Consider the following 15,488-nt stretch of genomic DNA (forward strand, 5'->3'; position numbering starts at 1 on the left):
ACTCTGAATGTCCTCAGTACACTGCCTGGCACACAAACATAAACAAGTGCTTGACAAATGGAAGTTGTTACTGTCACCATCTGGGGCTTTGTACACGCCTCCAAGGCAGGGCTGCCAGTTCCTGGTTACAAGAACCCCAAGTGTCTCGGGAAGGGTTCTTCACGCTTGTATACTGGATGCCTGGCACCATGCTCACCTACAGCAGGCCAGGAAGCTGGTTGTAGGACTGAGCATCAGGGATCCACATTCCAGTCTTGCTTTGACCCCAGTCTACTAGGTAACTAACCCTCAAGAGTCACTTCAACTTCTCAGGTCTCAATGATGTCTCTGGGTCCCCCTAGGTCAGAGAAGCCACTATCTATGAAAAGATGAATAAAAGCTCCCATGGCAGAACTGGAATGAGAAACTGGTTGTCCTAAAGCCCCATTCCCTCATTCCCCTTCATCACAGAGGCCTCACAAGTCATGTCTCCTTAATAACTGCTGTTTGAGAGTCATGGACATTTTGTAATCCCCAAACTTGGGATATAGCTGTGTCATAAATCATACAACCCTTAGGGGTTCCCTAGTTCCTCGAGAACAACCATTTTCTATTTCAAGTAGACTAAGGAGAGATATAAGCTTTGTTACCTCAGTTAGAACGGACCAGCCTTAACAGAGTTAGCTTCCCGTGCTTTGGAAGAAATCACTTGGAAATTCTTGGTACTGAGTCCTCCATCTCCTCCACATCAAGATCTAAAAAAAAAGAAAAGAAAAAAGTGCAATGTCCCATGAGTTGCTGCCAGGATTTGATGCTTCAGCGACAACAGGAATTGCAATTAGCATATATTGAACACCTACTGTAAGTCAAGGACTGCACAAATGATTGACACATGAGGCATCCAGTAATTGTCATAATATTTCTCAGGTATACAGAGCATGCACCCATTTTACAGACGTAAACATGCAGGCTCCAGCGAGATCATGGAATCAGTTCAAATTCACACAGCTGATTTGAGAGTTGGGACTCAACCCCAGGTTCAAATGATTGCAAAGCCTGGACTATTAACCAGTAAGTCAGGGTTTCAACGGCTGTTCTGACAATGACCAGCTTTTTGAAAATTTTTAATTACATTATATAAACTGAAAACCAAAAGTTTCACAAACAATGATTACCCTTACAATGTGCAATGCGCACTATTTTCTATTCTATTCTTTTCTATTGCACTACATATTCTAAACAACCCCCTCCCCCTCATTTTTTCCCTCAGTAGCAACCCACTAAACGGATTCCACAATCTTCTAATGGGTTCTCTCTCAGAAAATCACTGTGCACCTCACCAGAAGTTTCTTTGAAACCACGACAACCCCCGCCCCCATTCTTTTCAACCATGGGTAGTTCAGCTTCACAATTAGAAGAAAAGGGTTTAACCTTTAAAATATACATAAGGCACCATAACACATGCCATCTATAATGAATCCTTGGAGTGTACGTTCATTTAGGGCCGAAGTCCAGAATGTATTAGGCACTTACCTACAGCAAAGCAGAAGTTTTAAAGCGGATTCGCGAACAAACTAAAATCTCAGGTGATTTACTGGATACTCTGCAAATAAGTGTCTAAGAGCAGGCGGCGGTGGTGTAGCGACAGAGCCCACCTAACTGCAGCAGGAGCAGGAGGCTGAGATTGCAAACCCCTGGGGGCAGGGCCCTGCCTTTGCACGTTCCGTTCAATTGCAGGGGCTCAGCGTTGCACTGGAAATCACATTCCCGGAGGACCAGGACTGGGGTCCCGTTCCGACCCCGGGGAGGGGAGGCGCGACAGTCAGCGCAGCGCCCGAGCCCGCTGGACCTGAGCCCACTGTGTCCCCGGTGTGCATTTCTCCCTCCGGCTGCCCTCTGGCCCGCCGCGCAGCAGGGCCACGAGATGCGTCGCCAGGGCCCGACTCGGGCTGCAGGCCACCCTCCGGGGCTCGGGGCGCGGGACCCTGCACCTGCAGGCGCTCGCTCGCCCCCCGCGGCTGCGCAGCTTCCCGGCGTCCACGGAGCTCGCAGCCCTGCAGGAGGCTCCCGGCCGGGTTGAAGGCTCTCTCTGGGAAGAGGAGCTGTCCGGCCGGCCGCGCCCGGGACCCGCAGGCCGCGCCTCGCCCACCCGGCCCGGCACAACACCCTGCCAAGGGCACTTACGGGGCTCGGCTCCTCGGCCGCCGGCGCGCTTCCCCCGGGGGTCCATGGCGCTTCCGGACCCGCGAGTCCGGCCGCGGCGCCGCACAGCACCGCCCAGAAAATGGACGCCGGCGGCTCGGCTCCGCCGGCCCGGCCCGCCCCCGGCGTGGGGCAGAGGACACAGCCGCCCGGAGAGGTCGGCCCGACCCTCAGCCCGGCGCGCCGAAGCCAGGGGACCGCCACGCGCGGGACGAGGCCTCGGGAGGGCGCGGCCGGACCCTGCACCCGCCCGCGGGGCTCCGGGAGCGGTGGGGGGAGCCCTCAAGGCCCCGGGCGCCACCGAGGGCAGCGGCCTCAGCTTCCTCGAGGAGGACGCGATTTGGAACTCGCCAGAAGGGCAGCGCAGTTAGGGCTTTAGGGCCACAGAGCCTCGTCACCGTCAGAGCGAGGCCTGGGTCTGCAGGAGGGTCCTGGGCACGGGATCCAAACCCTGCACACTTAACAGACGCAAGACTCAGAAAAAGTACTGTGCAGTTTTAATTGCGTCAAGTTCTCAGGAACAGGGTGTCACCTGTGTTTTCCCAGGCCTGTCAGGGGAGGCCTAGATTGATTTTCCCAACGTGGTATAAAAAGTACTTCACGCCTAAGACCCAGTCTGCTTCCTAAAATAAAGGGCACTGGCTGCCTGCTGGAATCCTCCTTCCAAGGGCTGCGCATTTGAGTGTTTACTGAGGGCCTGCGGCAAACTGCCTTGTGGAGCTAACAGGCTAACGTGCCTGCGTGCGTTTGTGCAGGTGTTTACTTGTTAAAAGAAAAAATCCTTCGTGTTCCTTGTGTTCTGATGGTACTGAGTCTTAAAATTTCTTCAGAAAAGATTCACTCCCAGGCTACAACTTGGATTAAGAAGAGTCTGTTCTTTGCATGGCCTGCAGCTGCTTTTTAACTAGGAATACTGGCTTGCATCTCTGCATCCCCGTTCCCAGCCGAGTTTTAATAATGTGATCATTTTGATGATTTAAGTAGATTCTGATATTAACTCAAAGCCAGTAAAGCATTTTAAATGATACAGGAAAAATATATTGACTCCGTGTCAAATTAAAGAATCACGTCATTTAAAAATAAAGGCAGAGTTTTGAAGGCTGACAGGTTGGGTAACATGCATACACATGTACCCCAGCAGTTCCCAGCCTCTTCAATACCAAACACCCTTTATACTCTCTCCACAGGTCACGTGTTCAGAAAGATCCTACTCCACTAAACAGCATTTATTAAGTAATGATTCATCTTCCCACTTAAAAAAAAAAAACTGCAATGTTTTTGTACATATAACTGCCAATCAGAGCTTTCATGAAACCTGAGCTAACCTGTTGGTAATGGTGGATTCCAACCTAAAAAACTCATAGTCTAATTGCATGTTCACATGTTTTCGTTAAGGCCTTTGGAAACTGAAATTATCCAAAGACCTCCAAGAGAACTGAGGCTCACAGATTAGAAGAGGGGCTGGGAAATGCCAGGATGCCATATCACGCTCTGGTCTTCTCTGCAACTGGAAGGTGGGAGGTGGGAGAACAAGGCTATTCGGCTTTCACGTTTTGTCTGCCTGGGTATAAATCCCAGTCTTGTTGCTTACAAGACCACTTTAGGCAAGTTATTTCACCTCTCTGGACCTCAGCTTCCTTATCTGTAAAATGGGGCTACTTTTATTATTTGTGCATATTATAGAAGCTGAGAATTAAATGAGATAATACACGTGAAGCATTTACAACAGTATCTGAAACATAGCAAGTGCTAGTTGCAAGCTGTTGTGGCTGTTGCTAATATTGAAAGTTAATATTCAGAGTTATTCATGTATTTATTTGTTGCTGGGGTTTGAACCCAGGACCCTGCACATAGGCTTTACCACTGAGCTATACCCCCCCAATCCAAGTAGTCAGAGTTCTAAATTCCTCCCATCCAAGCAGTGAGAATCAGCCACTGTGTGTGTGAAACAACCTTTATACTCTAGAAATGTTCCATGGGTAATCTGCTAGGGTCACATGATGAGTGACATAGGGGATTTAAGCACAGGTCTGACTCCACAGTCCACTTTCTTGCTTTGCTAACTGTTCCAGGTGGTACCTTGATCAGACGCTGTCAACAGCTTGTTACTGGTGAAATCGGCTCTGGCTTTCCTAAGAGGCTTAGCAAGTAAATAGCTCCTTACAAACACTTGGAAATTCACAAACAGTGGCATTTCTTTCTCATTGGAGCCAAATGTTTCTCCAGAAGTGACTAGATTTCCCCAAATTGTTATTAATAACTGAACTATAACAGCAACAGTGTTAAACACTGAAGCCTAAAACTTACATAATCTGCCAGGCCTTCAAAATTTTCCATCCTTCCTCATAACCAGTCGCGCAGAGTTTCTCTTAATCATTCTTCTGAGTATGGGGAATAATCTGGAAATTTCCAGGAACATCCTACCTTGTCATATTTATATTCTTTTCTGTAAAGATTTGTTATTTTTAAGATAACTAAACGTGATATATTTTCTATATAATTTCATTTCAATACCTTTATGAAGAAAAAAAAATTCCAAGAGCACTTTCAAGCATCTCCTCTCTTAAATCTCCACCATCTCGGCAGTGTGGCTCCTGAGCCTTTTCCAGAGGCCTTTTTTTAAGAAGCTGCCCTTGTTTTCTACCTCATGTCATTTACTGCCTATGCAATTTCTGTTTTCCTGGTACTGCCTGCTTTTGCTTTCTGACTAACACTACTGGACAGTTCTACATTGATGGCCGCCTCCTCTTTCTATGGGGCTTTAGGATCCTCATAATATCATATAAAAAGACCAAAGCATTGTCTCTTAAGCCCACTTGCTTTCTTTGTTTCCCACCCAGATTAGGAATTCATAACTCCTACCTCCTGTGCTTACAGCTCTGTTAATTGATGGTTTTCTTTTCCCCATCCGGGGCTCTCACCAAATTCTATCAGGAGGACTCCCCTCCTGTGGCTGCTTATCCCTTTCCCTTTAAGCATTTTAAGGAAGTCTCTTCCATATCATTTTCTCTCATCTCCGCCACATTCCTGAAAGGCCTCTTGTGTGTGAGGTCCTGTTGACGTCCACCACAGCCTCTGAAGAGGCATTGTTTAGAACTGGGGTGTCAACTAATGTGGCTGCCTGTGGGAGCCTGGCAGATAACCTAAGTGGTGTGAACTGGGCCCTACAGAATTCCCATCCCACCTAACTAGCAGTGGGAAATGGGGAGTGGGGGTGCTCACTGTCCAGCCTTGGGATAATCATTGCAGGTGGGAATGCCAGATCGGCAACATATTCAAGGAAGCAAAAAATTAGGATTTTTATGTAAGTTCTATGAAATGTCAACTACTAAAAAAAGGAAGAAGCCTCAATCTGATCAAGCCTCCAGGTGTAGCTACCAGTTTACAGGTAATCTCTAAGACTGAAACTGCACTAAGGGATGCATTCATCTAATTTCTGGTTGGGGGAAACTCTAAGGTCAGAGCATTTTCGCAACATTTTTTTTTTCCTTTGAAAATAGCAATAGTAAGAATAAAAGGAAGAGAGGGAAACCTGTGGATTAAATGGAATTTGAGAGAATATCAGTTGCACCGTATGGACCTTATTTGGAATTGTGCCTTGAACTAACAAATTGTTTTGTTTTGGTACCAGAGATCAAACTCAGCGGTACTCAACCACTTAGCCACATCCCTAGACTGTTTTATTTTTTATTTTGAGACAGGGTCTCGCTAAATTGCTCAGGGCCTTGTGAAATTGCTAAGGTTGGCTTTGTACTCGCAGTCCTCCTGCCTCAGCCTCCTGAGCTACTGAGATTACAGGTGTGCACAATCATGCCTGGCCTTTTTTTTTTTTTTTTTTTCTTTTTAAATGACCTAATTAGACAAGTTCAAATGCTGACTATGACAGGTAATGTTATTAAGGAATTATTGTTTCTTGTTGGTATGATATGATAGTGTTATTTTTCTTTTTTAAAAAAATATTTTTTCTAGTTATCGATGGACCTTTATTTTATTTATTTATATGTGGTGCTGAGGATCAAACCCAGTGCCTCATACATGCTAGGCAAGTGCTCTACCACTAAGCTACAACTTTATCCCTGTTGTTGTTCTTTTTGAGTAATTCATATTTTTAAATGTATTTTTAGTAGTCTACATATTAAAAAATGTAGTTAAAAAATTTTTTAACTCAAAGAAGAATTGCAAGAATAGTGCAAAAATCTCCTGTGTACCTTCAACCTAGATCTTTTCTTTCCTTCCTTCCCTTTGAAAGTTGCAGACATCATTCCCTTTTACCCCCAAAGTATCTTTCCTAAGAAAAGAAGTTTTCTCTCAGAACCTGTATCTTTTACTGAATCATACTGAATTGTTTAGAGATAGAATGAGATGAGGTCTGGGATTTGTTGGGGGTGGTTCATTAAACTAGTTTTCTGCTTCTATGTATGTTTAAGATTTTCATAGTGAAGTTTTGAAAGTTTATATTCATGAAAGACTTAATGATATGAAAGGACCGACACTATGATATTAAGAGGATAGAAATTTGTCTACAAAACATTGTCTCAACAAACAAAAAAGTCACGTTGCCCAGATAAAAGACTGCCAAAATGTGAATGTCCCAGCTTATTGACAGTAGGTGGATGTTATTTTTATAATAAGGAAAACAGGTATATATGGAAAAAATTTTTAAAAAATAAGAAAAAAAGGATAAAACTAAAAATTTAGAAAACAAAAAATCCTGGAAACTAATTAAATTAAAAATATTTTTACAAGTCAAACAAAACACATATGCAGGCTGTATCTGGCCAATGGATTCCCAGAGCAGCAAATTTTGATTTTAAAAATGGGTCTGCAAGGGGCTGGGGATGTGGCTTAAGTGGTAACGCGGTTGCCTGGCATGCGCGTGCGCGCTGGGTTCAATCCTTAGCACCACATAAAATAAAAATAAAGATGTTGTGTCCACCGAAAACTGAAAAATAAGTATTAAAATATTAAAAAAAAAATGGGTCTGCAAACTACAGCCCTCAGGTCAAATCCAGCCTGCCACTTATTTTTGTATGGTCCACAAGCTACTAATGGTTTTTACATTGTTAAATAATGAGAAAAAAAAATCAAAGGAAGACTATTATATTACATAAAGTTTATATTATATTACATAAAATTTGTATTTTATAAAATTCAAATTTCAACTTCCACAAGTAAGTTATTATGGAGACACAGCCACAGTCCTATTATTTTATTAATATTATATATTATTACATTTTGAAACTCATCAATACAAACTTTGTGGACATTTACTTTCTCTTATATAAATACACATTCAGTGTCCTCAGTTTTGCCGTATCACCTTAAATAAAATTTATGGGAGGCCATTGATTTAGAATGAACTACTATTACTCTGAACCCCAACAGACCAAAACTCTAATGGAGTCACTCATGCTAAAGCTTCACATCACTTAATTGGTATTAAGCTGTTTATCTGACCTTCTGAGAAATCAGAAGACAAATCCCCAAACAGGCCAGTTTTAGCGGCATGATAAGGAAGTCCCCTCTGCTTTAATCCTTATAAGGAAAATAACCTGAAGTAACCCTGCGTGAACCAATCCGCTTTTTGTTGTATGCTGTTTCCTTGTTCCTGCTCAAGCTACTTATAAACCCCGATTTTTCTGCCAGGCCTGACAGTGTGCCTTTCTCTTTTTTATAGATGGGGTGCTGCCTGGTTCACGAGTTGCTAATAAAAGTCAATCCAATCTTTTAACTCAATTTGTTGAAATTGAGCCTCTTGACACCGCAAGGCCTAAAATATTCACTATCTAACCCTTAACAGAGCAAGTCTGACAGTCCCTGGTAAGGGACTGGGCTTCCCCTGTGACCCAAGAGCAGCTTGGTTTAGCGGAAAGAGCACAGAACTGGGAGTGAAGCCCTTAACTCTCCAGAGGACCTCGGGAAAGAACTTCTCTGGCCACAGTCTTCTCAGTGAGAGAACAAAAGGGGTCTAACTGAAATTCGTGGTTTGAATTCCCCAAAGAGCTGGGCAAGGAGTACAGGGACAATGGCAACACTAAGTGCTACTATGCCACCAGGCCTGACCTCCCTGGAGACCAGAGTCCCCATGGACACCAGGACCAGGATTTGCATAGGCTCCTGCTGAGCAAGCAAGCAAGAAGGCAGCTTTGGGGGCTCCCAAAGCACCTCATTGTGCCTGCCGTGGGCAACGTGACTTTGAGAAAAAGAATTCCTCAAATCTGTAGCTTATGGCAGGTTGGTTGGGTAGATCTTCGATCAGTGCTTTGTAGAAGACCAAAAGCGTGCGTAAAAGGGCTGCTCAATTCAAGTTCAATTCAGATCTAGCCGAGCAACAGGGGGTGGGGGCACTGGTATTCTCAGCAGGCAGAACAGGAACCTGGGCATAGGCCTGGAAACTTAGACTCCAGGATAAATCACCTTTAGGGGCATCAATCGGCAAGCTCTGCACACAGGCAGCATGGGACACTTCAGCAACAAGGTCAACATTATGACGAAACCAGACAGAACATCACAGTACCCGGTCTCTACACAGCCTGGCAGCCTGCACTCGGGGCTCTTCCAAACCTTCTTTTCCTGTCCTCTGCTTTCTCCCGCTCACCCTGCATCACCAGCTTCAGGGTGCGGCAAAGCAGCCACTCCTTTTTGCTGCCTCCTGACTATCCCTTTGTTCCTTCTTTCTTAGCTCCTGCGCCCCCACCTGCCCCCTTGCTGCCCTCTCCAGCCTGTGCTGGTTCCCCATTTTGCTTCCCAGGGGAGCACCCCATTCTCTTCCACATGGTTTCCCCAACACCATGTGTGCGTTAGAGAATCTTTCCCTACTAAACGTCCTCCTTTTTCCTTCCTTAGCTCAAGACACAAAGAAAAAAAAAATTTGGGGGGGGGCGGATTACAAGGGCACTGCCCTTCTGGGATTTAACCACATTCTCAGCTGGTGGCTTTTGTTTTCTCGTCTCACTGGCTTGTAAGGCCCTCGGGGCAGGCACCGTGCGTCATGCTCAGCACTGGGGAAGATGGGCAGCACTGTGAGGCCTTAATTAGAGCAAGGCCTCAGACCGGGAAGGAGACTTCAGTATGCAAAAGGGAAAAAAAATTTCAAAATATCTATTTGGCAGCCCCGGGGTAAAGAAGAAGGTGGTTTATTATGAAAGCAATGAAAGCCTCCATCACCTTTCTCTCAAACACAGAATGAATATTTATAGTGGTGGTGTTTTAATAAACAAAACAGGACCAGAAAACAAACTCCCTCTGATGACCAAACGTACTGAGTCTGCACTCAAGAGCTGGTCTCGAACTCTGAGCAGAAATAGCTGCAGGAGCAAGGAAGCCGTTAAAGGAAAGAATGCAAAATCAGTTGCAAGATCGAAAGAGTCATTTTCCGCTCAAGGAGCTGTTCGGGCCATGGCAGTGGCACCCTGGGATCACCTAAAAAAGACAAGGGATTTGGCAACTGGTCCCTGAGTTACCTGCTCCCCAGAAAGCCTACTTCCTTCTGCAGGACGGTCAGCTGGGAGAACCCCACTCCCACCCTGCTTGTCAGCTGGGGAAGGTAAAAAGCAAAAGCATCTTGCCTGCATCACAAATTCAAATTTCTGCATTCAGGGGCTTCTCAACTTAACATCTGCTCATGAATGCAAAAGTGGCAGCCGTTATTGAGGTCACCTGGCAATGCAGGCAGACCAGCTTGGAGAAGGGCAGCCAGACATACGGTGGCTTATTAGGAGCCAAGGCATCTTGAGAAAGTGGTGAGAACAAAACACAGGTCCAAGTGAAGAACTGTCCTTGTCATGGGCTGATCTGCCCCCAATTGAAGACTAGACTTCAGGGAATAGTAACAAAGACCACCAAGAAAACTGCATCCTATTCATTTCTTTCTGCAACAGGGAGGACACACAATTGTGACTGTCCACATCATGCCCTAGCCTTATGTGGGAACCTGGATGGACTCCCATAGGCAACATGTCAATATTCCATTCTACTTAGATTATAGTAGTGTCTGTCACATAGTAGATGTTCAACAAATACCCCAAGAAATGAACCAAATGGTTGAAGTCCTCTCCCCTGTTGATAAGCAGCAAGGTTCTACTACAAAGGACTAGAAGAAGCTTATCTGTATGTAGTGGGATGATTCTCAAAACCAAATGAAGTACAAGGAGACAGGCAGGCCATCTCCACCATGCTAAGCAAAGTCTGCTAAATTATAAAACAATTCTGGAAGTGCTTCTGGAATATCCAGAAGGCTCTGAAGACACCTTATGGTTTGTAACTGGTAGAACAAACCCATCCCTTGTTCTCTGACCTATGTTAGCTGACCAGCTTAAAAGGCATGAAAGAGTATTGGTTCTTAAGAATGTTCTTACCAGGGGCTGGAGTTGTGGATCAGTGGTGGAGCTCTTGCCTGGCATGTGGGAGGCCCTGGGTTCGATCCCTGGCACTGCACATAAATAAATAAAAGGTCTCACCTTCTAAAGGCTTCATCACCTCCCAATGACATCACAAGCTGGGACCAAGCTTTTAACACATAAGTCTTTAGAGACTTTCACGATTAAAACTGTGGTATTTCAAATGTTTCTTTTCTTTTTTTTTTTTTTTTAAAAAAAGATCCATTGACAACTAAAAAATATTAAAAAAAAAAAAAAAGGAATGTTCTCAGCATTGTTTGCTGTGTGGAATAGAGAAAAATCACTGCTAAGCAGTAAGGTCTTAAAACAAAACACCCACAGGCAAAGAGGTCTGCTGAGCTAGAGAATTTTGGTGAAACCTGAAATAAATCTCTCTGGTGGGGGGCACTCTAGGATAGAGAGAGCTTCTCGATAAGATGGGACAGACCCTTCCACTATTTTGCCTTTTAAGAAAATTCAATGGCTATCTATGTGCTTTGTTGTGAATTGAAATTCTGGAGCTCTTGTAAAAAACAAAGCAAGAAGTTTCCCAGAATTTTTCTTGTTCCGAAAGGCCTTTCTTGGGTTGGCATAGAATCTGTGCCAGGATTTCATCACTACCCAGGCCTGCAAGGTCCTGAGTTTCATGGTACCTTCACCTTCATAGGCATTTTCAGGGTAGCAACTGGGTCAGAGGCAATGACCTCACTGGCACCAACCTCTAGGAGTTTGTCAAAAACCAGCGCCTGGGCCACTCTCCCACTGAGGGAGAGCTTACCTAAGTAAGGCTCAGTCGTGCAGTGGTCAGACCTGGCTCTGAGAGAGCCGCAGGTACACAAAGAAAGAAGAGTCTGAGGCTTTGAGCTTCAGTCCTCCTCTGCTGGTGAGGCCCCATCAAACCTCCACCAGGTGGGCTCCTCGCACCAGGCAGCTCTCTGCTCAAGTGCTCCCGCCCCAGGGAGACTTTCTCTGACCCGCCATTCTCCAGTGGCCATCCTTTCTGGAATGGATTGTGTTCATTTTTTAATTTCTTATTTTATTTTTCGTTTTTGCACTTTTCTTCTTTAATTATTCATTGGCGTCTTTATTTTTGCCTACTTCTCCCACCTCCTGTCCTGCCATAGTACAGACAGGCCCAGGAGAAGCAGGCTCTGGTCTGTCTTGCCCGTTGTTATCTCTCTCTGGCTTGTGGAATATGTCTGATATATAGTAGGTGCTCAGTAAATGTGTTAATTGTTTAATTACCAAGAAGGCTGTTTAGAATAGCACTTCTCTTAGAAGGAAGCAGTTGGAATGAGCCACACGCTACCAGAAACCCAGAGGTTAGCATGATTTAGTACCAAAGAGAAAGATGCTGGATCTTTTCCTAGATCTTTCTCACGTATCAAAGCAGTAAAGATACTAAGTCACGGTCTGACTACCAGCCTGTATACGGGAGATTGGTAAAAGTGGCTGAAATAGCTCAACCTCACTGTAGTAGCAAGAGCTGAAATCCTGTACTCCCACTGAATCAAAGCTTGGAAAGAAACGTTTCCCATTCTCCAAATGGGGTGAGGGGGGAGAGTTGAGAATTTTACACTACAAAGCATCCAGGCAGAAAACCACCCGTTTGCCCATTTCATTTTGGTGACAACAAAGCGGTTGTTTGCACATTCTTCCTGTCCCACCTGCTCTGGCCTGCCCAGTATAAACACCTTAGCCAAGAAGTGTGAATGGGGTTAGCATAGTCTTTCAAACAGCGAGGTTTAAAGGGGTAAGTGCCATCTTCAATCAGCAAGAATTATTTTCTGCTAATCTAGGAAATCCAATAATAATTGTAAATGGGTAAGTTTAGAAAAGCTTTGTGCCTTGTAAATATTTCTGTGAAATATGAAGGCAGAGTATTAGGCGAAACACAACAAAGTAATAAATAATAATTACGCTTCTATTCACTGGTCTATTTATTAGAATAGTCTGTTTATTAGAATGGTACAATATACTTCCCAACAGGCTTTATTTGGCTTTCTGGCTCCTCAAATTGTATTTAAAATTCTTTTAGGCACGACCAAGAGCAACCAAAATGAATAATGCCATTAAAAAATAAATCATTAGGTATGAAAATCTACAAGATGATGCAACCATCCCTGAGTTAAAAACAAAAGGATCGACATCTATAAATGTTGAATCTCTCAGGCATTCATTTTATGGTAAAAACAATTACATCGCATCCATCTAATCTTGTAATTAAGATTCAAATGGGTTCAAAATGATTAATTTGTACTGGCCTATCAAAATAGAAGACTTTGTAGTTGTAATCTTCCTGAATAGCAATGGTGTTTTAATTACAAATGCCTGGCTCGCTATTTGCTCAAGAGCAAATGACAATTAGCCGGATCCTGCTGCAACTGTTAATGCTACTGCTACTAAAATAAATGGCAATACTGAATCAGGTTTCTGACATTTCCCTTCAGTTCACGATCTGATGGATACTATATTCGAAATGTACTTAGTCATTTTAAGTCACAGGCAAGAAGGAAAATGGCTTCCAAACAGCTTTAAAAAAAAAAGGTGTTGCAGGAAGGATATTTCGTGGGAAGCCTAGAGCACGAAATCACTCTGAGATGAATCATGTTCTAATGTAATTGAGCCAGAGACAGATTCCAAGCAAACTACTTTAGTTGGCCTCAAAACAACACAACAACAACAACTACCACCACTCTGGAGCCCACAAGAGGCTTGATTGTACAGATAACGTAGGCAAACTGCTAGAATAAAGCACCTATTTACACAAATGCCCCTGAGTCTCCACGTTCTTCACTGGGAGCAAACCTCCAGGAGGTTCAGGCTGCTAGTCTTCCTCCTAACCACCTACTAAGACGCTTTATAGAAGCTCAACATGCACTTGCCGTTGGGGGGGGGGGTAGGTTTGGCTTTGAGTCCTTCACTATTCAGAGCTCAGGGGTCACCAGTGGAGGGATGGGGAAAAACAGGAGCACGAGCATTTTCTGATTCTCAGAATTTCTGAAATATCTTTTGTTTCAGAGGCGCTGGTGAACTCGTGATAATGAAACTACACCTCTGTGCACCAACCTTGACCTGCACTCTGGAGCACAGTACAAAGGAAACCTTAATTTTGAAAGTACTGAGCACAAAGGAGGAAGAAGAAAGCTTGTCACTGTGCAAGCCTTCTCTATATATTTAGAAATATGGTTTAATCTCTAAGGCTTGAAGACCGCATTTTTAAAACGTCTAAAATCAGATCAGGTTCTATATGAGAGGAAACAACTGCACAAGGTTCATTAAATATTTGTTTCCTTTAAAAACACATTCTTTTGCATATCTGTTATTGCATTTTTAAATACGCTTTGGTTACCAAGGAAACAGGTTCCGGCCCAGTGTTAATTTGAAACTAAAATATATTTGAGAAGTTAAGCTGAAAGGAAAGAGCTCATGAAATTATTTTTTTTAAATGACAAAATTTGGTTCTTACAGAACCACAACTCCATGGTCTGTAATGAGCCATTGTAGGGGCTCCATTTCACTTAGTGAAGCTCTATTTCTTCTAAGAGGGCCATCTATATTTAATATTTCCCCCATTAAAGACTGTAACCCCTCATCCCCCTAAATGATATGTACATATCTAAATAGTGTATGTGACCTTATATACTATCCCAAATTGGTTTTGGAAGCATATAAGTTTTTATTTTCATCTTTCATATAACACGTTTTAAGACCGCTTCTTAAAATTTTAATATTTTTAATGTTTCTTATTAAGCTTATTTGCGCTCTTTGAAATTATCTCTAAAAACCCTTTTACTTTTAGTTTCAAGCAAAAATGAAGCTGAATCATCAGACTTTTCAAAAAATTCTTTTGTTGTCTAGAGGCGCCACACCTATCATATAGCTGATTTTTTTTTTAAAAAAAGAATCATCTCACTTTTGTAGCAGAATCATTTGATAAGCTCTACATTTATATAGTATCTGAATAGACAGGCTATCCAGTTTAATACCCTTCCCCCAAAAGACTACAGCTATCTTATTTTTTATTTTAAAAGTCATATTTTAATGCATCTAATGATCTTGCTGCATGGCTCAGAAAAATCTATAAAACATGCAAATTTCAACCTACCTGTATGTGTCACTTAATGCAGTCCTAGCATGACAAGACACTCAGCCATTTTTATGGAAGGCGATGGAGACCAACTGATTTCTCCGTCTTCTTGCTCACAAGTTTTAGATGCAACTGCCACACACACCAAAAAATCATACGCAGAACAGCTTGAATGTGCTGTGATCACGGGAACTGAATTTATCAACAGGAAAACAGGACTGAAAAGAGAAGTTTCTCATCCAGGGTTTCTCTGAGGCTGCAACCAAGGAGGTGATGTGTTGAATTTTTTTTTTCCCCTTGCTCCTCTGAGAGTTCAAAGCTCGGAGCTGACCACTGCAAAGGCCACTGTCACATTTGCTGAAAATCAAACCACTGATACCAGTACTGAAAATACAAATTTGAGAACCCAAGTTGCTTGCACAGGACGGAGTGCATAAGAGTTAAAAATAGCTTCCACCTTGCCTCCTACCTGCATAATAAACATGTAAGTTTCAAGTGTTTAATTTGATACTCACATTAATTAACAATACAACATACATTATTTAAAAGACAGCAAATGCAAGAAGAAAGGGGAGACACCATCTGGTAGCAGAGTTTTGTTGTTGTTGTTTTTGGTTTTAGGGTTTTGTGGGGTTTCTTTAGCTTTGTTTAAAAAGGAAGGTAAAATTGTATTTTGAATGTAATGAAAACATCCAAATGAATCGGAAATGAAAGGTGATGTCAAAATACCTAAGGCTGTAAGAGGGAAAAAAAAAAAGTCTTTGCTACCAGATGATATGGCACACAGAGCATTTACATACTCACATCCGAAATACTAGGCAACGTGTAATGAATTCTGT

At 43.2% G+C, this 15,488-nt stretch overlaps 1 protein-coding gene across 1 annotated transcript in view; it reads right to left on the reverse strand.

Moving 5' to 3' along the window:
- The window catches only part of Zbtb38 (zinc finger and BTB domain containing 38), a 74,477-nt gene that overhangs the window by 40,284 nt on the left and 18,705 nt on the right, over positions 1-15,488 (reverse strand). Inside the window, exons 4-5 of the mRNA XM_046431811.2 lie at positions 14,668-15,118; positions 630-734 (exon numbers count right to left, since the gene is read on the reverse strand). The gene's annotated coding sequence lies outside the window, so the exon portion shown is untranslated. The remainder of the gene's footprint in view (positions 1-629; positions 735-14,667; positions 15,119-15,488) is intronic.

Source organism: Marmota monax, unplaced genomic scaffold (genome assembly GCF_021218885.2).
Source record: "Marmota monax isolate L192 unplaced genomic scaffold, Marmota_monax_Labrador192_F-V1.1 WCK01_AAM20220418_F8-fsc00022, whole genome shotgun sequence".
Lineage (NCBI taxonomy): Eukaryota > Metazoa > Chordata > Mammalia > Rodentia > Sciuridae > Marmota > Marmota monax.